At 31.0% G+C, this 23,010-nt stretch overlaps 1 protein-coding gene across 1 annotated transcript in view; it reads right to left on the reverse strand.

Annotated features, from left to right (window-relative positions):
* LOC129981064 (zinc finger C2HC domain-containing protein 1A-like) overlaps nt 1-21,316 on the reverse strand; it is a 62,088-nt gene extending 40,772 nt beyond the window's left edge. Inside the window, exon 1 of the mRNA XM_056091701.1 lies at nt 21,089-21,316. The gene's annotated coding sequence lies outside the window, so the exon portion shown is untranslated. The remainder of the gene's footprint in view (nt 1-21,088) is intronic.
* Between the last annotated feature and the right edge of the window lie 1,694 nt (nt 21,317-23,010).

A 23,010-nucleotide genomic window follows, 5' to 3' on the forward strand; every position in this document is an offset into this window, starting at 1 on the left:
ACAGAGACTAATCAAAACCTAAAAAAATTTCCAAGTTTCAAACTACAGATTTGAATCTGTTAAACAGTTCTAAACTTCGTTATGGCAGCTAATATAGAAATATTAGAAGCAAAAAGTAAAACCAGTCGTAACAGGCATTTATGATTGATTTATGTAACATCTTATAAACATCTTCTAAATTACTTTCGAAAGCATTAGGTTGATACCCGTCATTTAAATTAATACGCCTGCTGTTGCGACTCAGGTTTTTGATTCAGAACTTCTGTTAAATTAAATGACTCTTCTACTATCTCTAAGCTATAATATAGAAAAGGCAGTGTGATTAGATAAGAGTGAATAAATCAAATGGTGTCAGCGGCAATCAACATACAAAAAGTTGTACTGATCCTAGAAAGATAGAAAATTTGAAATCCAGCACCTTAGATTTGATCGAGTGAATTTTTAATCTAGTGGTGCCATTATGCATTAATCAAAAATGCGTAACTTTAACCATTTCTAGACTGACAAGATATTTAAAAACATTTAAATTAATTCCTTTTTTAAAAAATACTCTTAAAAGGATTTAGTTTTGAGACAATGAACCAATATTTAACTAGAATCTACATTTGGGCGAAGTTTCAGTAACTGACCGTAGTTTGGAATTTTTTAATAATTTCACTATCTTGAAATAAAAACTGTTAGTAACTATAAAACTGTTTAGTAATGGTAAGGAGTTAAAAATGTTATTGATATAAAGATTTAAGAATATTAAAACTTAGCTCTAATACAAATGAAGGAATATTCATGCATGTGTTTCGAAACAATGTATATAAAAATGCATGACTATGGTTACTAAATACCTTAAAATTAACTCCGCACAAGTTTGTTGCATTTCCTAGAAGTTGCTTTATTTTATGCTGCTATATAAAGCGATGCATTTTTTCCTTTTGTGTTTTTAAATGCATTTCCGTCTTCTCTCTTACCTTCCGTTAAGTACACCAAACTCTCTTATCCGGTTAATGAACTTTACTAAGTGCGTGTGCATGAGCATGTATTATTCCCCTGTAAAAACAACACGGTACTTACTCATTAAAATTCTGCTCTGTACTCAACACTTCCTGGTAACATTACCAAAAAAGGAGTTAAAAGCATTCTTAAAAGCTTACAAGATCCATTACATTTCTCTACTTCTTTCTTTACTGGCTAAAGCAGATATCATGTGCAAAATTCTTTGCAATGCCAGACGAAAAGACTTCTGAAAAGAAATGAAATCCATTATGATAGCGTCTTGGATGACTTTCTCCCCAAGTTCATGTCCTTGCGTTGTTGGAGGCTAAGCTAATAGACCCGTTGCTCCAGACGACGAATCAGCGATCACGCAATTACCTCTAGTGTGCTGGCAACACGCAAGGTTGAACGAAAGGAAAAAAATCTTTTCGTTGTTTTAGTACTACCAAATTTATATTTTTATATACAACATTTTGTGATTCAGATATAGAGAATTACAGTAGAAGGATTAGTTATCTAAAAAAATGTAATATCATGATGTACCACAATTTTAGCGTTTCTTATTTTTAAGATAGTCTTTAATTTTACATCGCTACGATGCAAGCTTAACTCCTTTAGTCCTTTGCTTTTTACATAATATTATTAGATAACTCCTTCTGTTTTGGGAATATGCTGTCTTACTGATTCAATAAAGAAACCCTAGAATATATAAGGTGTTTGTGTTTTGTGTGTAATTTTTGTATTGGAATGTTGTAATTTCAACCTATAAATTTGTGAAATGATAATTCGAGGCTCAAATGAAGCATAAACCCAGCTATTAATGAAACTTTTCAGTATATAGATCTTGTAGGTTTCTACAAACCAGGCATTTTCCCCCTTTCCAGCTGTATGGTTCTGTACCAGCTGATATTCACCCTTTGCGTATGCACTGGTTTAACAGTTTTATCACTAATGCAATGTCTGGACATCTATTGATTGTAATAAGAGGCTACGTGAAACTGGCCATATTGACATAAGGCCACATGGCCTTTCACGTGGCCATATGTAAACCTATAGTGACATATTCCTATCAGTGAGTTGAATAACGTCGAAATCAAATTAAAATAGTTTTCAACAGTCCGTTAGTCGCGCATTCTTCTTTCAAACAAATGTGATCGCTTTGTATCCATCAAATACAACTGTATAAACCGTTAACGCTAGTAAATGCAACTTAGTAATTGAATAATATAGATATATAAACACAATTTAAAGTAGCCACAAACAAAAACATTTTTTTCCAAAACAAACTAGGAAGATAATAAAAAAAGAATTCTCTCACTCATAGCATTATCTAGGTATTGAAAAAATGAATAGTGATATCTGTCAGATAAAACACAACTAACAGAATGTGAAACGTGGGAGAACAGTTTAATTTCTCATATCATCGATTTTTCACGTCGTCTGTATTATGATTTATTCTTCTCCGTCCTCCTAGAATATTACCTCTAAAAATGAAGAATTTGTTTAAATTTGATCAGTTTAGCTACATTAACATCATATTTTTAAACTATTCGTGGTCTCTTTTGGGACAGATATCGTAATTAATACTTTAATGAGATTGCATCTTAGACTGCTACTTTCTCCACCGTACCAGCAAAATTAACTTATGGGCATCTAATTAACAGTAACAGATTTAAGTTGTATGTGCATACACATGAAAAATTTTGTTGGAATTTGATTTGAACTACGCTAACCCTCGATCCAGAAAGATAGTAGGTGTGCTCTAATTAGAGGGTATGAATTAGAGGATTTTTTAGAGTTTTTTTCCCCTAGGAGTGCCGTAATTAAGTCTTTTCTAAATACCTTTCTAAGAGTATTTAAAGATCATTAATAGACTTAAAATATCAATAACTTATTACAATTTAGTTTTGATGAATTGTCTTAGTAAGTGACATTTCGGATAGGTTAAAACAAAATGTAATTATACATAGTCAATAAAAATTTACTATTCATAATCAATTATTAACAATAAAAAAAGGGCATTAATACATTGGCTGACGCAAGTAGATGTGATTCATATCTACTTCATAAGCAAATTATCTCTAATCTTCTTTAGTTATGATATAACAAAGAAGGAATTCAATTAATCAGATAAATGATTCGAACCACAGGTGCTAATTATTGATTGGGAAAAAGGAAGTAACAATGAAGTTTTTCTTTTTAATGTGAATAAAATGACTGCAATTATTACATTGCAAACTCAAGTTTCCGATTCCTTATTCCAGCTTTTTACAATAAGGTTTTGGCTTTTCAGAAAAAGAAGAAAAAATAGCATTACCTATAACGGATTCATTTCCGAAAAGTATTGCTGTTACATTCTATAAGATTTTGTTTTTGTTTTTTTCATTTCATGCAGGGGAATTTTTAAAAAGCTTTCACAATACTCAATAAAGTATTTCCTTTAGGTTGAAGTTAAAAGTAATTTCTTTTCAAATTCTAAAATTATAAGTTTAATTTTATCTTATAACAAAAAAAAAATTATCAAATTATAACATTCATTTCCAAAATATTTTTTTGGTGCCATTTAAAGCAAAAGTACACTTTGGTGCTTACAAACAAAATTAAAATTTCAAAAAATGCAGCAAGCAAAAGCATTTATCATAAAACAATTTTAAACTTCCGGTTTTCCGAATCGTGTCTTTATCGAATAAAAAGATGAGAATTTCCATATTCATATTTCCATTTTAGCATCAATAGAAGAGAGGTAGCCACAACCAATAAGCTCTCATAACTGGAGGTAGGGAGGGGGATGACAGACGACAAGGTAAAATTCGTTTCTAGGCAACCGCAGGTTGTAAACATAAAAACCCACTCACCATGTTTTCTGATCGAAAAATCATTTTTTTGACAATTCTTCTCTCTCTTGACGGTTTGTAAATATACTTTTCTGTTGGAAGTATTTACTAAAAATATGAGCACAAATTAATATTCTTTGCATTATGTTGTACTAAAACAGTTTTGCAGGGGTTTTTTTCTACATGAAATCGATACTCCACCCCTAGAATATGATCCAATAATCGAAATCGTAATCGGCTAATAAAAAACTCCACGTGACTTCCAGAAACAAAGGAATGATTAATGCTAATGAAAATTTGAATATATTGATTAGTTATATTTCCAATTATTGGTGTAATGATATATTTCCATTCATTAATAAAACGATGATATCATGGATATGGCATATTTAGTTTTGTCAGGTGATCTTGATGAAGCACGCCTTATCACAATAAAAGTAATTTCACAATAAATATGTATTATTCTGATAAATTATGATTGTAAAATGATGAAACTAATTGGCGAAATAAATACAATTGTTAAAGCTGGCGGTTCTTTCAAAACTCTATTTTGCGATATCCCTCGAAAATGGAAGAGAACGGGGATTGAAGTAACTATTGACGTATTTAGAAATGAATTTCCATACGAAATAGAAATTGAATTAATCGGTATAATGATTTTGACTGGGGAATTCTGCCTTGCTTTTTTCTCCTTAGAGAATGTACAATCAAAGAGATTTTGATATTTCTGTCGGAATTGGAAGTTTGAGGGAGGCAAGGGACTTTTGATGTAGTAACTAGGCAATAGGAGCTTTCAAACGAAATAAATTATGAAATAATATCCTACTAAACTGATAATTCGGCAACTATAATAGTGGACAAATTATAAAAAGATAACTGGTTTCTCGGTAATCGTCGATGACAATCTGATTAAAATATTTATACTTTGCTTAATTCTGAACTGGATTTAGTTGAATAATTAATTCCATCATCGTTAGCTGTTTTAAAAGATTAATTTATTGATATATTTTCGACAAATCGAGCTGTTCTTTTATTAAATAGCAATTCTTAACCCTTTGCCGTCGAGGCTGCTTTCGCGCAAACGAACCAACAACTCGAGACGTTTTTGTTGCACTTTTAGTGAAATTCTTATTTCTAACTTAAAATGATTACACACACACAATTTTGCGTATAAAAATTTTTATATTTTAACATTTTATTAATCTTTAAACCTACACGTAATATTTCAAATGTATGCTGAGTTTTTTTTTTTTTTTGAAAAGAAACAATAGTGTTCGCCGCGCATCGAATTTCCGCATCGAAATGGTGAGCGAGGATCACTTCTCGAGTTGCGGTATTAAATCATGTGGTGAGTGAGAGTCAACTTTCGAGAGCAAAGTGTTAAAAATGATTTTAGATTGCCCCTAGCGAATAATAATTTCAAGCGTTCTCATGATTACGTTATTCTATAGTTGTTGTTTAGCAGGTGACTAAGAGATTGCGAAACCACCATTAGTAATAAATTCCAGTATTTCTCATTGGGAATGGGGGATGATTGGCAGGCTTCTTGTTGTTTGAACACTTAACAACAAGAATTTTGTTTGACATGTGCTTAGTTAAAATACAGGGGGTCACGATACATCGTTTAAAAGCCTTAAAAGTAGATTAGGATTAGAAAAAATTTTTTCTTTGAAATGGAACATGCTGTAGGAAAGCAGGGATTTGACATTAAAGGATTTTTCATCCTTAAATAAATAAAAAGAATATACTTTATAGAATATGGGATTAAAAAAAAAATCAAAGGATAATAAAAATGAAAACTTTTTAAAAATTATTATTCAAAAATATATAAGAAATTTAAAAAAAAAAGGTTCAAAAAATTGCAAGAAGGGGAATCATTTACTTTCATTTTATTGTTTTTATATCAACAAAAGCACTAGGTATCAATCGCATTTTATATTCTTCCACGTAAGAAAGCGGCGCTTAAATGACATAATAACACGCGAACTTTATATCAAGAGAAACTTTATCGCCCACCCCCGAATGATAAATCTGTCTCAAATGTTTCATTTCAGAACATCCAATATTTCTCAAAAGCAATATACTTAATTAAAGGTCAAGCAGAATGTGTGTCTTCCAAACACTGTCTTAATCTATCAATGGATTTTTCTTCTTTCTTTTAGAAGCTTAATGAGCTAAATGCATTAGTGTAATTTACGAGTGAATCCCCGCCTGTTCGCAGAAGTGGATGGAAGTCACCCACATAGATGATAACGATGAATACGCAAAAACTAGCTTTCGTAGAACAAATTACCTTTTTCTAAAAATGGGGAAGAATTGGGTCAAAAGTGGGCGATTCATCCTTATCATGAATTCATACATGTTGTTTTGCTATTTTTGGAAGTCATTCCACAATTGCTTTTCTTTTCTTTTTTTATTTTCTTGGTTGTGATATATAAATACAGTATTGCAACTGTCAAAAAATTTGACTGCGAAAGTTTGATGAATCATTACTTTTCTGAATTAAAAAAAAACTGTCTTTGGAATTAGGACTGTGTATCTATCAGTTTGTTTTTGTTGAATATGATGATCCAAAAATGGAACTAGCTGCATAAATGAAATATGGTATGAGGAGTTCCCTAATGATGCAAACAATTAAGTAAAGTGCCGAATTGGCCTACATCCCCCCCCCCAAAAAAAATGTTTCATTGCACAAGGAGAAATATTTCAAAACGATAAAAAAATGTCTTACGGAAAATAATTTATAATTTTATTTAATTCAAAAAAAATAATACACTGAAAAATTTTGAGAAATTATATTTAATAATTTTATACTACGGTAATACCTTAAATGGTCAATATTTATAGCCACATGATAGTTATCACTTTGATAAAATGAATTTTCTTTTTTTTATGATAAACAAACTGCATAGAACTGCGAGCTTTGAGTTGTTTTAATGGTTATTAGAAAATGTTGGTCAGTAAATTTTCATAGTCATCATGGATAGGGGGTCATTTGTTGCAATGCTGATGATTTTATTTTTTCTTTATTTTGTTCAATTATTTCTTTTGCTAATTTTTGCTTGGAGACTTTGAATGTTTTCTTTATGAATGGTTATTAAAGTAAGGTAACTGCTCAAAAAGGGGGTGGTGGTGGTGAAGATAATAAAAAAAAGTAATTTTTATAAACCTTTTGAAAAAATCGCATAGTATGGAATTTGATAAGAAATGGATCTCACATTGCAATAATCATTTTCTGTTAAGGCATTCGTGGTTACGACTCACACCTGATATTCGGGCCATTTCTGTAGTTAGATACCCCCTTCTTTTCTATATCTTAACTATAGCAGAGAAGGGGTCATATAATAAGATAGATGGTTTGGTGCAATTACATATTATCTGTGACGCACGGACGCGTAATTCGGCAGTCAATGTGTTAACTGTGCACTGTAGCTGTGCGTACCAGTATTTTGTTCTTAAGGAGAACAAAAAATAGTTCGCGCATTTGCGCTATGGTGATACTAGCCAGGAAATTTCTCTGAATATATACATTTATGATATAAGACAGTTCAAATGATAGACTTGCAACAAATTTTTAATGAATTCCATCTAAGGAAAGTAAATATGCCAGAAATCTTCCATGTGCCTGTGTCCGTTCTACACGATCACTCAAACATGAAAATTAGAACGATTAATTTCATTGCAATCTTTACTCAAAAACAGAAATTTTATCAAAGGTTGGGTCAAAGCTATCAAGGGGTAGATTTCTCCTCTATATTATTAAAAAAATTGAATACAATTTTGGAAATCAAAGGAGGATCTTCAAGAAAGGAGTGGTTGTGTAATCTTCCCGAAAATTTCTCGTATAGTCTGTAATAAATGTCTAATTTCCCTTCCTCCATATAAAATTGGTAAGGCCGCTTATACCTGGAATGCCGGCGTCCTGGCATAAGGATAGCGCGTCTTTCCCGTGATCTGGGCGTCCTGGGTTCGAGTCCCAGTTTGGGCCTGGTTGTTCTTCTGTTGTTCTATCTGTGAGATGTGTGAATGTGCCCTCCTGTAAAAAGGGGTTGTGCAAGCGAATGAGTGACGCGTGAGTAGCAAAGTCGTACTCTTGGCCCTAGTTGCCGCTACTATAAAAACAAGAGACACTCCCCCACCGGCTTAAAATCACTGTCTTCGTAACAGCGGGCTTGACCGTGGCAAGTACCATAAGAAACAACAACAACAACATACCTGGAATTGATAACATTGGTGCATGATAGTTACGAAATATAGATATTTTCTGGGATGGTAGCAATTTTACTGACTATCACATTTTGGATCCCTTTTGCCGAGTAAATGACACCAAGATTTGATGCAAAACTACAGATGGAATCACAAAATACCATACCCAAATTCATTAATTTAAGTCATTTCATTTATGACTTATTGTGTTTACATGTATGCAAAAATACAGACCGACAGACAGTCAACCTTTAGATGGATTTAATTTAAAATTTGAAAAATATCTATATTTTAGATGCTAAAGCTGTATACCAAATTTTATCAATCTTGTCTTTTGTGTTTTGCCATTATGGAGTTCGTTTGCAATCGCATAGTCAGCCAGACTTCCTTCCTATGAATGGATTTCGTTCAAAAAATTGGACAGAAATCTACAAATTTGATCTTTATTCTATACACTGAATTTCAGCTGTCGAGTTCAAGATGTTTTTGACTTATCGTGATTCAGACAGACATAATGGCAAAAATATGTATTTCGAACTCAGGAAAATCTGGAAATAGGAAATTCGTCTATTTCTAGAGTTTGAATTATTTTTACGAATATGATGCTTCCTCTATGCGCCCTATACGAGAAAGTAAATAATCAGTAGGAGTGCATTTTTAGGCTATTATATACCAAGTTGAATTTTGTTCATGGATAATGATTTTGTTAACATACCATATTCTTTAGAAGGCCTAATGATATAAAACATCTGATCCAAAAACGGTAATTAAACTAAAAGAATTTCATTCTTGATATATTTAATTTTACCGTGTGAGAAGTATAGGGAAGTATTGTAATCGTCAAAAAATACGAAATCGAGATTTTGACGAATCTCTACATTTCATAGCTGCACGCGTTTTTGAAATTCTGCCTATCTCTCTGTCACAGTTACTCAAAGACACTTTGAGCTAAACAGATGAAATTTGGTGTAGTCAACCATCTAACTCTCCGACCAGCCACGGAGGCACACGGATTTAAACCATAAAACTTAATGACGGGACCGCCGCAACAGCAACACTGGCGGGAATTGTGGTTGAATCCTAAGGGCCGTCACCGGCCACGGTACAACCCTCCCTGAAGGAAGTACGTCCCGTCATCGATGGGAGGAGTCAGATCTCCCACCTATAAATGTACCCTCTAGGGTGGCGAGATCCAACCACCATGCCAGAAGCATCTCATCCTCATTTCGAGGTGCCCCCCGGGTGTTGAAATTTGGTGTATGGACTTGAAACCAAATTTATAGATCTCTATCAAATTCTTAGCGAAATTCCTCCTGAGAAAGTCTGTCTGTTCGTCTGTTGAAGTACAAGAAAACTCGATAATTTCAAAACATGAACTTCATAGAAGAAATTTGATATACAGGTTTGGCATTTAAAATGCAGATATGTCAAATTTTAAATGAAGTCCGTTGAAAGATTAACCGATTGTTGGTCTGGCTTTTGCATCCATGCGAACACAATAACTCATAAATGCAATAACCTAAATGAATGAATTTCGGTATGTGATCTTTTGGCTACAGTTGTAATCAGTCTACAGTTGCAATCAGTCTACAAGAGTAGTACAGTCTACTTTTTGCCACATTTTGGTTTCAAATGGTGGGGAAAAAAGCCTTTCGAAATATATGTCCACACGAAAAAATTCAACAAAAATTTTAGATTCAAGTCGAAGATGAATGTTTCGTTACTATTGTTCGTCAATGCCATGTTAGGCATTTCCCATAAAGGCTTTTGATCAATACTAAAGATTCCCGAAATAAAATGCGAATTTATTCATAAAAGAGCATCCTTAGACATTCAATAATAAAATTTTATTTCTAATTCAAATAATAATTACGTACATTAAAATATATTTTCGGGCCGAAAACAAGAATAGCCGAAGCGTATTTTACCCTATCAAAGTCGATTCTGTTAAATCATTATTTAGTTGTAACGTTTGTAAGAAAGTTGACATATTTTTATAAACGAAGACAACTATGTTGTTACCCTATAATCTATACTTATAATAAAGCTCAATGTGTGGTGTGTGTGTGTGTGTGTGTGTTGGCGCTCTACAGGCCAGACCGTTCGACCAACAGCTACGAAATTTGGCACGTGTTTACCTTGGAAGCCGGGAATGTGCACCTCGGGGTTATTTTTTCGAATTTTTAATTAAAATTTTATTTATTTAAAAAATAAGTGAAATTTTAGCGTGTTTCTGCTATAACTTCCGAAAATATTACCGCACAAAAAAGATTTTTACATCAAGTTAAAAATCAAAATTTTATCTTTTAAATGATACCAATGTTTTAACCTTAAAATTAAATTTCTATTTTTAATTAATTTTTCAATAAATAATTTAACTATATTTTTCAACAATTTTTTTCGTGCAAAATAAAAATAAAATTTAAGCTGCACGAGCACGTTTCGCATTCATGGGGAAAAAATTAGCTTTTTTCAAAGTGTTGCCATCACATCGATTAAAGTTCCAACTAAAAATAAATTAAATCTTTTTGGAAATAAAATCTGCAAAAATATGATTTTCGTCACGTGTATGTAGGAAATGAAACAAATATGAAATATCATTTTTTTCTAAAAAATAAATTCAAGAAAAATTATTTTATGATCTTTTACACTATCTGTATTATTAATCCAATAAATCAGTTTTATTTTAAGGCAAGCTTTGCTTAATATGAACAGGATATCCATTCAAATCACGGCCACACTGCTAATTTGTAAACCTTTAGTAATAGACACAGATCTGCTAAAATGGTCTAAATGGAAAATGATTATATTTTATGTAACTTGATTCAATAAATACTCTAATAAATAACGAATTTTTGATTTTACATAAAGCTTCTGCTGGGGAAATCACGAATAACAAAATGTTCTTGAAACACTAATATTTTAAATAAAAAGAGTTAATTTCCAATCAACTAAATCAATCACTTAAACTGACTGATTTATGAAAATTTGAACATCACTATTCAATAAAAAAAGGATAATTTTAGATTTTCCATCGATCGTTTCAAAGAAAATACGCCAATCAGCGCGCAGGTTTCTCAAGATTAATTGGCCTATGTTTATAAAAATGTTGAGTTTTTCTAAATTTTTAACATTCAAAACTTCATAAACAAGTCTTAGTTGATCGTGGAAAATAGAAACATTCATTCATTTATTTAAAATTTGGTGTGTCCAGAATATTTCTCAGAATATGATACCTTACTGCGTTAAATTTAGACTTCATAATTTTTGAAATATATTTATAGGCCGGAACAAAATATTATTATTGATTTCATTTCAATCATTTTGAAAGCAAAACTAAAAACTGAATTTTATGCTGAATCTGAGAAATTTTTGTTGAATTATCGTTTTAGATATTACATAAATTATGAAAAATATTTTGTAGTTCACATAAAACTTAAATACCGAGCGATTCTGTTTGAAATACTCATATTCAATAATAATAACAATAAAGATGATAAATAAAATAAAATGCTTGGTTTTATTAAAAAATATCTTTATATTAATTGCAATTTCATCATTTCCACTTTAAATTAAAGTTGGAGTTTTATCGGAAATGATAACAATTTAGCAAAATATATATAGTAAATTGAACGAAACGATCTAAACAACAGTATAAGCTTGGTATGACTATCAAAATTTGAAGATTAAAAAGGTTTTGTTTGAGAATCTATTAAGAGACCAGTTACTTAAAATATTTAATTGAAAATTGTAGCGAGCGGTAATACTGGGGAACCGGCTGGTCGCCAAAGGCGGCTAGTGTAATATAAAATATCAAAGTAAAGAAATAAAGAAAAAAAGATTTTATATCTTCTTTTAAACATTTTTTTAACTTTAGTTCCTCCGAAAAACTTCTTCTCTCTCTGTCTTCCTTTTGTCGGTGCGCTTTTGACTAGACAAATACATACAGATTTCATTATAAATATTTAAAATAATTAACAAATCAATCCAATTTAAAATCTAAAATAGAATACAGAAGTTATTGCTATATAGAGCTAATATAATTGCATCAGTGAATGCATTAACTAAGATAGTGTCATTTTTTTTTGTTATACGTTTTTGCTAATTCATCGATTTTCAACCATGAAAACATATGATGATGATGTAATATATTCATAATATTAAGGTTTTTTTTAAAAAAAATTTAATAAACAAATTCATTTAGTTAAATGTATTGTTAATAAATCAACCGAATCGTTATTCAATTAAAGAATTAAATTTTAACTTACAAAATAGTGCATCAAAAATACAAAAAAAAGAGATAAAAATGCAATAAAAAGTGAATTATTTGATATATATTATTAAATATTATAACAACTTTTAGATTAAAATCCACATTGCAATGACCTTTTCGTTTTGAATCGGTTCAGTGTTAAAAATAGATACGTTTAGTAATACAGGAATATGAATGATTGTATCTGACGTTAAACTATCTGAAAAATGTAATTCAAAATACTCTGAGAACTATTGTACTGTTTGAATAGATATATTGTGTGAATATTTTAATTGGTTGCGTGTAATTCCATGTACCAGTAAAAGGGTAATTTTCTCTGCTAAATATATAGAATAATTGTTGAATAACAGTTGAAAAATATTTCTTTTGATTTATACTGAAATATTCGATGCTAAATTACGTAGGATTCATAATCATCTCGCATGTTTTACGGACTTTTCATTAAATATTACAGGGCTATTTTTCAAATTACTAACACAGAAGTTTCCATTTAATTATATAACAAAGAAAACAAGGGCGATAAAATGCTATTTAGTGCAATCTTAACGTGAAAGTCTGCCACAAGCTTATTAGGAATTTTAGTGATAAAAAATTCGATTTAAGTAATTTAACAATGAAGATATGTTACTGAAAAACTTATTTATACTTATTGATGATTAAATAAATTCGCCTTTCAAGGTGTTAGCGTTATATTTAGATGCCACATTTGATTATGGGCATTTCATATCTCCATCTATATAATTATAGAAAAGAACTCGATTTACTAGAATATATTAGATTGATTTTTGCTTTGAAATTAATAGCTATATTAACCGAAATGCAGATTTAAATATCGAATATTTTATATTTCGATTCACGAGTCATGATTAGTTATAGAACTATTTAAGGCTCATATTTTTAAGTATTGATAGATAGCGCTGTTACATTTCTAATTTTTCTTTTATAAAATTTGATAATTAATCTGCATAAAATTCTAATGCATTGTCTATTTTCTTACAACTACAACTTTTCTCTTGTTTTTATTATTGTTTATTTATTTATTATTTCACATCATTTCCTCTGTCACTACAGGAAAAACAGTTGTTCACAATGCTACCAGATTGTCTTTCATCAGGAATGAAAAATTTTAGGAGCCTAGGATGTGTTTTCAAAAACATGCATGAACTATTAAAACATCAGTTGATTGTTTTTCGAAAGGTACGGAATAGACGAAACAAAACTAGAAATTTTTATTCAAGTTAACGAAACATCTCCGACGTTTAAGAGTCATAAAAAATCATTTTTAAATATTTTGAAATTTCCTTCTTAAAAAATTAAAATTTGATAATTGTTTTTGAAAAATGAAAACCCTATTTTTCTCTTACAATCCAGCACATAATTTAGAACAGGTTTTTAACTGATTCAATGTGCCGAAAATGCATTTAATATATAGAAGCGCTTTTCACATATAGAAGAAGAGGTTGCCCATATATATAGAAGTTAGTTATTGCTCATCGTCTTTTGTTCCTAAGCTATGATAATTTCATTATTTAACATTTTAAAGTAGATAAGCTAAAAGCATTGAAATATTTCAATTAATTGAAAAAAGCGGACCTATCTTTCTGAAAGTCTAATTAGTTTATTAAAAATTAGAAACAGAAGGCAACAAATAAAAACAAAAAGAAAAGCCATTTTGTTCCTCTCTGATGTTTGACAATCTAGCTTCTTATGCCTGAATTAACCGAAATTCTAGAATTTACCTTGTTTACACAGTTTCTACGCAGATTTCAGCATTAATATGAAATCCTATGTGTATCTCATCTACCCTGTATCTGTTCTGTAGTCTTTATAAGCTTTTAAAATTCTTAGTGAACATGATTAGTGTATTCTTGGATTATTGCCAAACCCTTCAAAGAGGCTGTTTGAATGTCTTTACAAGTAATGAAAGTTAATGCTCATATTCCAATCAAGATGTTTGAAAGGGTAAATAATCATGCTATAATTATTTATTCCACAAAGTTTCCAGCTTAACGGTTGCCTCAAAAGTTTTAGACAAAAAGGGAAAATAATATCCTCCCTTTTCACTGTGTCTTCAAGGAATCCTCGAAATAGTTTATAAGTTATCTGATTTAGGAACTATAAAAAATATGTTTGAAGTTTTCTATATTTACTTCAAAACTTTTTTCATTGTGTTTTTGCAAAACAAGGATTATTCTAAGAACTTTCATCAATCCTAGTTTTATATTCAGCGGAAGTAATCCTGTCTCTCTAAGAATCCACAAATAATACTTCTTTCAGAATTGACCCATGCTTTCTCCTATGTTCTATTTTTTTATCCAGCCTTTGGTCCAGTTAATAAAGGAAAAAGTTAATCATATTTACGTACACACAAAGTACCCATTATTGTTTTTGAAACTACATTATATAATACCAGAATCAATCACCACCCTTTGTTAATGAACAAGGCTGCATATAATCAACTGGTAAAAATCAGAACAGTAAAAAAACCCTTAACCAATATATATATAGGAAAAAAAAAATCACTATTCAGTGAATTGTATAAAAAAATATTTTATAGTTTAAATACTCTGAATCGGGACAAACATAGCCAATATCAGAAAATGCATTTTTATGTTCTGAAATTTTTTAGAATTTCCTCAAATTCTGTTAAAATCGAATAAAAATTTCAAGACATCAAACAAAAAAAATTGTAGGGATGTGTAATGTTCAATCTTAATTTAACGGGGTTTTTTTTAACTTTAAAAATCATACTATGAGAGAAATGCTTCAAGTTTGCATTATGGACAGGTATCAAGTTTGTCATTTGTATTTCCAAATTTCCTTAGTCTTAACTATATTTAAATGTAGTTATGTTTTAGATTATATTATTTCTCAGAAGAATATAAAACAATTGAAATACAAATGTGAGAAAATATATGAACAAATCTATAACATCCAAATGAGACTAAATATTATTAAAATGAAATAGTAGATTAAAATATATCATATGGATTATTCTTATCTTTATTACTATACAGGGTGTTTCACAAATGATGGGAGTAACTTTAAGGGTGGATAGTACACAACAAGACGAGTAATAGTAAAAAGGAAACCAAGTGTCCCAAACGTCTTCCGAGGGAGATAGGCGCCATCAAAGTTTAGGGCCCTAAATTTCAAATAATGATAAACAACGGAAAAAATGGATCGATTCATTTGCGGTTTTCGCTAAAATCATTCTTTAAATTAGTATTTTCTTTAAAAAATTTTTTTTAAGACTAAGTTTAAAAAATGCCGAAAAATACCTAGACTTTGGAGTACCGAACAGATACTTTTTACCAGTATTTTTTTTATTTTGTTAAATGTTTACTAAAGCTTAGATTTTAACTTAAATTTTGAGCGCAAAATTGAAACCATCGGGAGCGGTTAAGTGGCGCAAATTTAATCGCGTTCAGGGGTTAAATTTTAAACGCTTGTATCTAATGAGCAAAATAATAAATGATGAAGCAAACTTTAATAGGTGATAGTAAAACACCAAAACAAACAACATTCATCAAAGAAATCATAGTCGTAATTTTAACCCGAAGGTGATAGAGGGCGCTGAAAGAGATTTCGTTTTAAGAGACAAAAAAGAAAACAAAGAACATTTACGTTATAAATAAAATTTAATTATAAATGATTACAATAGCTATTCGAAACACTGACCATTAGAGGCGATGCATGCGGTACAACGGCGAAGAAGGGATTCACGAACCCTCTGAAACACGCCAGGAGTATCGCGCACCTCCCCTGCAGCGGCCGAAAGTCTGGCGACGAGTTCTTCTGCAGATTCGATAGGAGTCTCATACATAAGTCTCATACATACATAAGAGTCTCATACATAAGACTCTTCAGGTGCCCCCACAAAAAGAAATCCAGGCATGAAAGATCGGGCGATCGCGCTGGCCAAGGGACAGGACCACCTCGCCCAATCCATTGATTTGGAAAGGTAGCGTTTAGATAATTTCGCACCTCTGGCGCATAATGAGCTGGTGCTCCATCCTGCTGGAACCACATTACTCGCCGGATACGAGGAGGAACATCTGTCATCATTTCTGGCAGCAACTGTTGCAGAAAGGTAAGATATTTTTTTCCATCCAGGCCTTTTGGCAGAAGATTAGGTCCAAGTAGATGGTCACCAATTATTCCTGCCCAAACATTTATGGAAAATCGTCGCTGATATGCATGTGTAGAAGATGCATGTGGATTTACCTCTGCCCATTGGTGGGAATTGTGGGTGTTAAATGTACCCTCAGGTGTAAATGTACATTCATCTGTAAAAAGCACAGTTGCACCAAAATTGGAATTTAGGGTGTTCTTCTGCAGATACCAGCGAGCAAAATCCATTCGACGAGGAAAATCCTTTTAAGTCAGTTCCTGGACTCGTTGGACATGAAAAGGATGCATAGGATGAAAGGACATGAAAAGGATGAAAAGGATGCATCCTTTAGTACTCGCCATGTCGTGGAGGGTGATACTTCAATCTGACTAGTCACTGCTCGCGTGCTTGTATTTGGATGATCAGCCACCATATCCAGAATTTTTTCTTCCACAGCAACCGTTCTGTTAGACTTCGCACAGCCTACATTTGAACGTGCACCAAAAATGGATCCTGTCTCACACAACCGTCTGTGCAAGCGCACAAATGTTTTATCAGTGGGCAACCGCCTGTTGGGAAACTTTCCTCCGTACAATCGTCGCGCCTCTGCACTATTCCCATTTGCAGTTCCATAGATGAAGTGCATATTAGCCTTTTCTTGATTAGTGAAGGGTAACATCTTTCGTTTACGTTTCTACCGTGATTTACACTTGCACACTCGGGTCAGTGCCTTTTATCTTAATAACAATTTGCATATGCGTTCTTCTTCTTCCCCATATCACAATTTCATGTTCTTCTTCCAGAAACTTGCAGCTATAACGCTTGCATGGATAAAATTTGAAGATGTTCTAACACGTTTGCGTTTGAATTTAAATCATGCATTTTCTAATGAAAGTTGATTGTTTTGGTGTTTTACTATCACCTATTAAAGTTTGCTTCATCATTTATTATTTTGCTCATTAGATACAAGCGTTTAAAATTTAACTTCCTGAACGCGGTTAAATTTGAGCCACTTAACCGCTCCCGATGGTTTCAATTTTGCGCTCAAAATTTAAGGTAAAGTCTAAGCTTTAGTAAACATTTAACAAAATAAAAAAAAAAAAATACTGCTAAAAAGTAGTTGTTCGGTACTCCAAAGTCTAGAGCGCCCTCTATCGGCATTTTTTAAACTTTGTCTTTAAATTTTTTTTTAAAGAAAATACTAATTTAAAGAATGATTTTAGCGAAAACCGGAAATGAATCGATCCGTTTTTCTGTTTTTAATCATCATTTGAAATTTAGGGCCCTAAACTTTGATGGCTCCTATCTCCTTCGAAAGACGTTTAGGACACTTGGTTTCCTATTTACTATTACTCGTTTTGATGTGTACTATCACCCCTTAAAGTTACTCCCATCATTTATGAAACACCCTGTATATATCGTATGGATTATTCATAAAGATGTCCATTAAATGCGATAAAAATAATTTTGCTAATGTATTGTGCAATCAAAATATTGTTGATTGACATCTATAAAAATTTTCTAAAACATTTAACTAAAACTTCCGCAAGGATGTCTTATTTTTATTTTTTCTATCCTACGATGTTTTTTATGTAACCTTTCTGAAACTATTAACCGAAAAATTAGTTATCAAAAATTTTAATATCTTCCATTATCATCAAGATATTTGTTCACTAATATCACTTCGAATGAAGTATATTTTTTTCCTCCAATATGTACATTTAAAATTTTTTTTAATTCCATTATAGAGAGAACGAAGTAAGTAAACACAATATTAGAGTTAATAAATAATTATAAATATGCCTCTTTTTGTCTATTATTCGGCATAATAATTAAAATAGTGAATATGCTTGGAAAAAATACTTCTCTTATCCGAATTTTGTTCAAAATTTTTACAAACAGCTGCCCTTCGCGTGCAAGATTATTATATAACCATCTATCTATCTATCTCGTTCCGTTATCGTTAGTTCATATACACTTGACTTACAAACTCAGAGTCTTAATTTCAAAAAGGCATCGTTTGAAGTAAGGCATTTGCAAGATGCTAAAACTCATGCAAATGATGAGATCAAATTTCTTTTTGTTGTTTTATGGACCAAAAACCCAGATATTCTGCCATTTATTTATGCACCCCATATTTTTGCACTTCGAAATAGCAATAGTTATAGTTTTCTTACCAGCCTTATCCATTTTTATATTTCCAAATACACCAGCATGCTCTGGTTATCTAGTAAATTAAATTATTATGGTCTTGACCCAGGTGACATATTAATAAAAGTTACATTTTTTCCCAATGGATGGACTTTGTATGAAAATTTTCAAATGACTCTACAAACGACTCCGTCAATCGGCATATACTTTTCACTTTTACTTGCTCACACAGAGCAACAATCATTAGAAACATCAACTACGAAATTTTGATGAATCTCTTCATTCTAGATCTCCATGAATCTGAAAAAACACATATTTACTACTGTTTGTTTATCTACGAACAGAACTTAAAATCGCTTTCAGGTGGACGAAATTTGGCATGCGAGCTTTTAACTAAATTTGCAAGTTTTATAGAAACTTTCAATGAAATCTGTTTAAAGGAAATATATCTAAAAGCTCAATTTCAAGCGAATGCCATACTTTCAGAATATAAAGAGCTAAAAAAATTTAAATTCTGTTCATAGTCTTAACATCTAAAGTGTAGTTTGCATGCAATTTTGTACCAAGGCTATCCATGGGCTGATCGTCATTTGGACCGCACATTCACCTGTATGTAAAATCAATAACTCAAAAAGGCAATCACTTAAATAAAGGAAAATTAGATAGCAATCCAGAACCCTTCTGCCAGGTCTTGTCACTTTGCGTCAAATTTTGGTTTTAATCGGCCAGAAAAAAAGTTGTCCGAAATATATCCCCGATTTTCTTCAATGTATTACAGAGTACAAAGTGCTCACATACGGAACTCTGACATACAAATCTGAGAACTTGTTGTATGCAAAATTTTATGCTGGGGAAACATGATACCACTTATATTAGAGAATATGCTATTATGTGTTGAAAATCATTCATATTAGTTTGCAACAACAAAAGTTGATCTTTCTTAAAATCATAAAAATTTCCTAAACTTCTAAAATGTTGCAAAACTGCGTATTGATGAGCTTTGTTGAACTTGCTTAGTCAAATTATGAAAAACGGCAACAAAGTAAACACGATTTCGCACTTTTAAGTTTAGAATAGTTTTAAAATCACTTTAACGCTGCCTGTAATAGTAAAATAATTTTAGTTAACTAAAGAAGTTATATGAACAAAGAGATTTAAACGCAGGATGAGAAAATTTTTTTGATTACTTTCAGAAAATTACATATTTAGAAACAAATATACTTGGAAATTTTGTTTTAAAAAAGGGCCTAAACATATACATAAAATTTATTCTTATGTCACTTTCTAGTGCATCTCAATCTCCAACATAATTTTTAATATTGTTTTATCGAAAAAAAAAAAAAAAGAACCGAGTATACTATTGAAGGAAGGAAAAGTAAATTTGTGAAACAAATTCTTGAAATGCATGTAAATAAATGTTAGTCAAGGAACCAGAAATAGTTTCTTTATCCTCTTTTTTTGTAACCCTATAAAATCATGTTAATTATATAGAAGTAAATAGTTGTATTTGAAATAAATAATATTTTTCTCATCTAAGCAATTTCCACATTTAAAAAAATGAATTAAAACCTTTCAGTACATGTATAAACGAATTATTTAATTCAAGTATTTCATAAAAATAAAATATGAACGAATTCAACCTTTCATGATGACAATTGTAAATATAAGAAGTTAAAGAATAAAAATGGAGCTCGAAAAAAAGGCATAAACAAGCAAAAAAAAAAAAAGATTTATTATAATCAAAAGACAGCATGCTTTTGTTTTCGGTGAAAATCAGTGAAATTTGCAACACTGCAAGAAGAATAAACGAAACTATAAAATAAACACTAAGAAGGGATTTTTTTTTTAAATTTAAAGGTGGAAACTGAACAAAAATTACTTAGCAGAAGAAAAAAAAAGTTATGTATGCAAACTAGCGATGAATCGAAATTCTTCCTAAGTGGAGATAATTTAGAATTCAGTTAGGATTTCACTGAACAATATATTGATAAATATTGGCAATGGCAAGAAAAGCAAAACAAAATAAAATAATATCAAAAGAGAAGCATGAAACCAAACCGTAAACAAACATATGTGTGTATTTATACTCGAATATCATATATTTCAAATCGACAATATACAATTGGTGAAAGACTGTTTTGATCACTTTCGATATGATTTAGCAATAACTTTCAAGAACAAATATCATACGGTGATCACCGCTCCAAGAAGAATTTCAACTTAAGATGGAGTTACCAGAAGAAAGCATGCAATATAGTAATCAATCTCTGATAAAATTTAGTAACAACTAAAATTCATAAAGAACATGATAAGTTGGAGTTTGCTTTTAAAAACATAATAAACAAATATAACTTTTTACAAATTTTATAAGAAATATTTTATAAAATAAAATTCTTAATTTTTTATATTAATATCAAAAAATCCTTAATTTTTGCATAAATATAAAAAAATCAAATTTTATATAAATTTAAAAAATATTTCCAAATATAACTAATATTTTTATTAAAAAAAAAAAAACCTTACCTTTCAACATCTGATAAATATATCTGAGATCGATGCACTCATCCAATTACACAGAGTCAAATATATTGAGTGATTTTAGAGAAAAATACAATCCTTTAGTACGGCCACCTCTTAACTGTAGTTAACGACACGGCATTATAGAACCAGGAATTCACCCCAAAAAAAGTTATCAGTGAACTGAAAAATAGTAACAAAACTTGGGAGATGAAAGTACTGCTTATGTACCTAGCTGCTATCAAATGCAGACTGAAAACTGACCGGTGCGTTGAGCCTAATTTGTGGGTTCGAATATTCCCTACGAAAGGGAAAAATGGCAGAATAATCCCTACGTCAGGGAAAATGCTAAAAGGGAAGTTACCGAAGGATTGTTTTTGCTTTGCTACAAAGCGAAGAAAATAGATCAACAGGATGATATTTATGTTTAATTGATATTTAAAAACTGAATTGATATTAAAACTAAATAAGATTTAATACAATTTTTAAAAAAATAAAAAATAAATATAATAATATTTTGATATAGTCTACATTTTATAAAAAGTACTGTAAGAATGTTCTCAAATAATTATTAAAATACTTGATTTAGTAATTTTAGTTTTAAAACCTGGTATTCAGCAATGATTTGTTGTAAATTCAACTAATTTCATTTTCTTAAGGTAATTCTTCAACTAACTGCTAACTATATAATATAGTTTCTTTAATAATTAAGATGTCGTTAAATTAAATCATTTTCAAATGCATATTCTCTCAGTTGTTTCAAACGGAATGTTTGCAACTATTATAGCTAGTTTTAAATATCTTTTTGAAATAAAATGTTTTGTCCTTGTATAAACGACCTGGAGAAAATTATTAATTCAATTTAAATTACTGAATTAGATATGTCTGAATTTTTTTTATAGCTCATACTGTGAGTTTTTTCTGACTTAGAATTCTGAAGTAGTATAATTTTTGAGGAATGCCAGATAGCGCAACAGGAAGGATAATTTTGAGGGATACCAGATAGCGTTGTTATTGGACTAAAAAAAATGCATTTAAAAAGAATGCGACAAATAGCAACCTTTAGAATTGATACAAAACGTAATGTAGTCAAAATTTATCAAATATAAGTTCGAAATTTTCTTTTTTTATGTAAATTAGTAATTTTATGACTCATAAAGAAGTTTGAGATTTTTCTTGTAAATCTAAACCTTCACGTGGCACCAAAATTAGAAATCTTATTATGAATTAGCGCCTGCCAAATAAGGAAGTTAACGTTGCGCTAGAATAAGATTTGGTTTTAATAGGTTATTACTTGCATGTTGAAATCACAAATAAAGTTATTAGAAACGTTGAAGATTGAATGAGTAGAAATCTTTGAGATTTTTGAAGGTTTTCTCTTTGCGTATTAATCTTGTTGTCTACTCCCACGATTACCTTCCGTTGCTGTATTTGATTTCAGATATAATTTTACACATGATTACGCCAAATTTTCTGAAATTACAGCCATATTATTTTAAATGCCTCAGTTAAGTTCAATGTATTTTGTAAGGGAGCCTATTTAATGGAGAGACAGTCCCATTATTGATGATAATGTCATGTCCGCGTTACCACGGAAAGGGGATGCAGTAGCTTCTGAGGGTAGAGACTCCTGAGCAACCGAGGGCAGAAGTCTGACTTCTAGCTCATATGGAATTGACACATTCGCTTGCACAACCCCTTTTTACAGGGAGGGGCACATTCACGCACCTCACAGATAGAACACCGAAGAAGAACAACCATGCCCGAACCGGGATTCGAACCCGGGACGCCCAGATCATGGGGAAGATGCGCTACCTCTATGCAAGGACCCCGGCAGTCCTATTGGTCATAGCGTTATTAAAGATTTAACTATCCGATTCCTGTATCGTCCAAATTTCGCGATACTGTAATTGCACTTTTTTTATTCG

This window comes from Argiope bruennichi, chromosome 8 (genome assembly GCF_947563725.1).
Source record: "Argiope bruennichi chromosome 8, qqArgBrue1.1, whole genome shotgun sequence".
NCBI classification, from domain to species: Eukaryota; Metazoa; Arthropoda; class Arachnida; order Araneae; family Araneidae; genus Argiope; species Argiope bruennichi.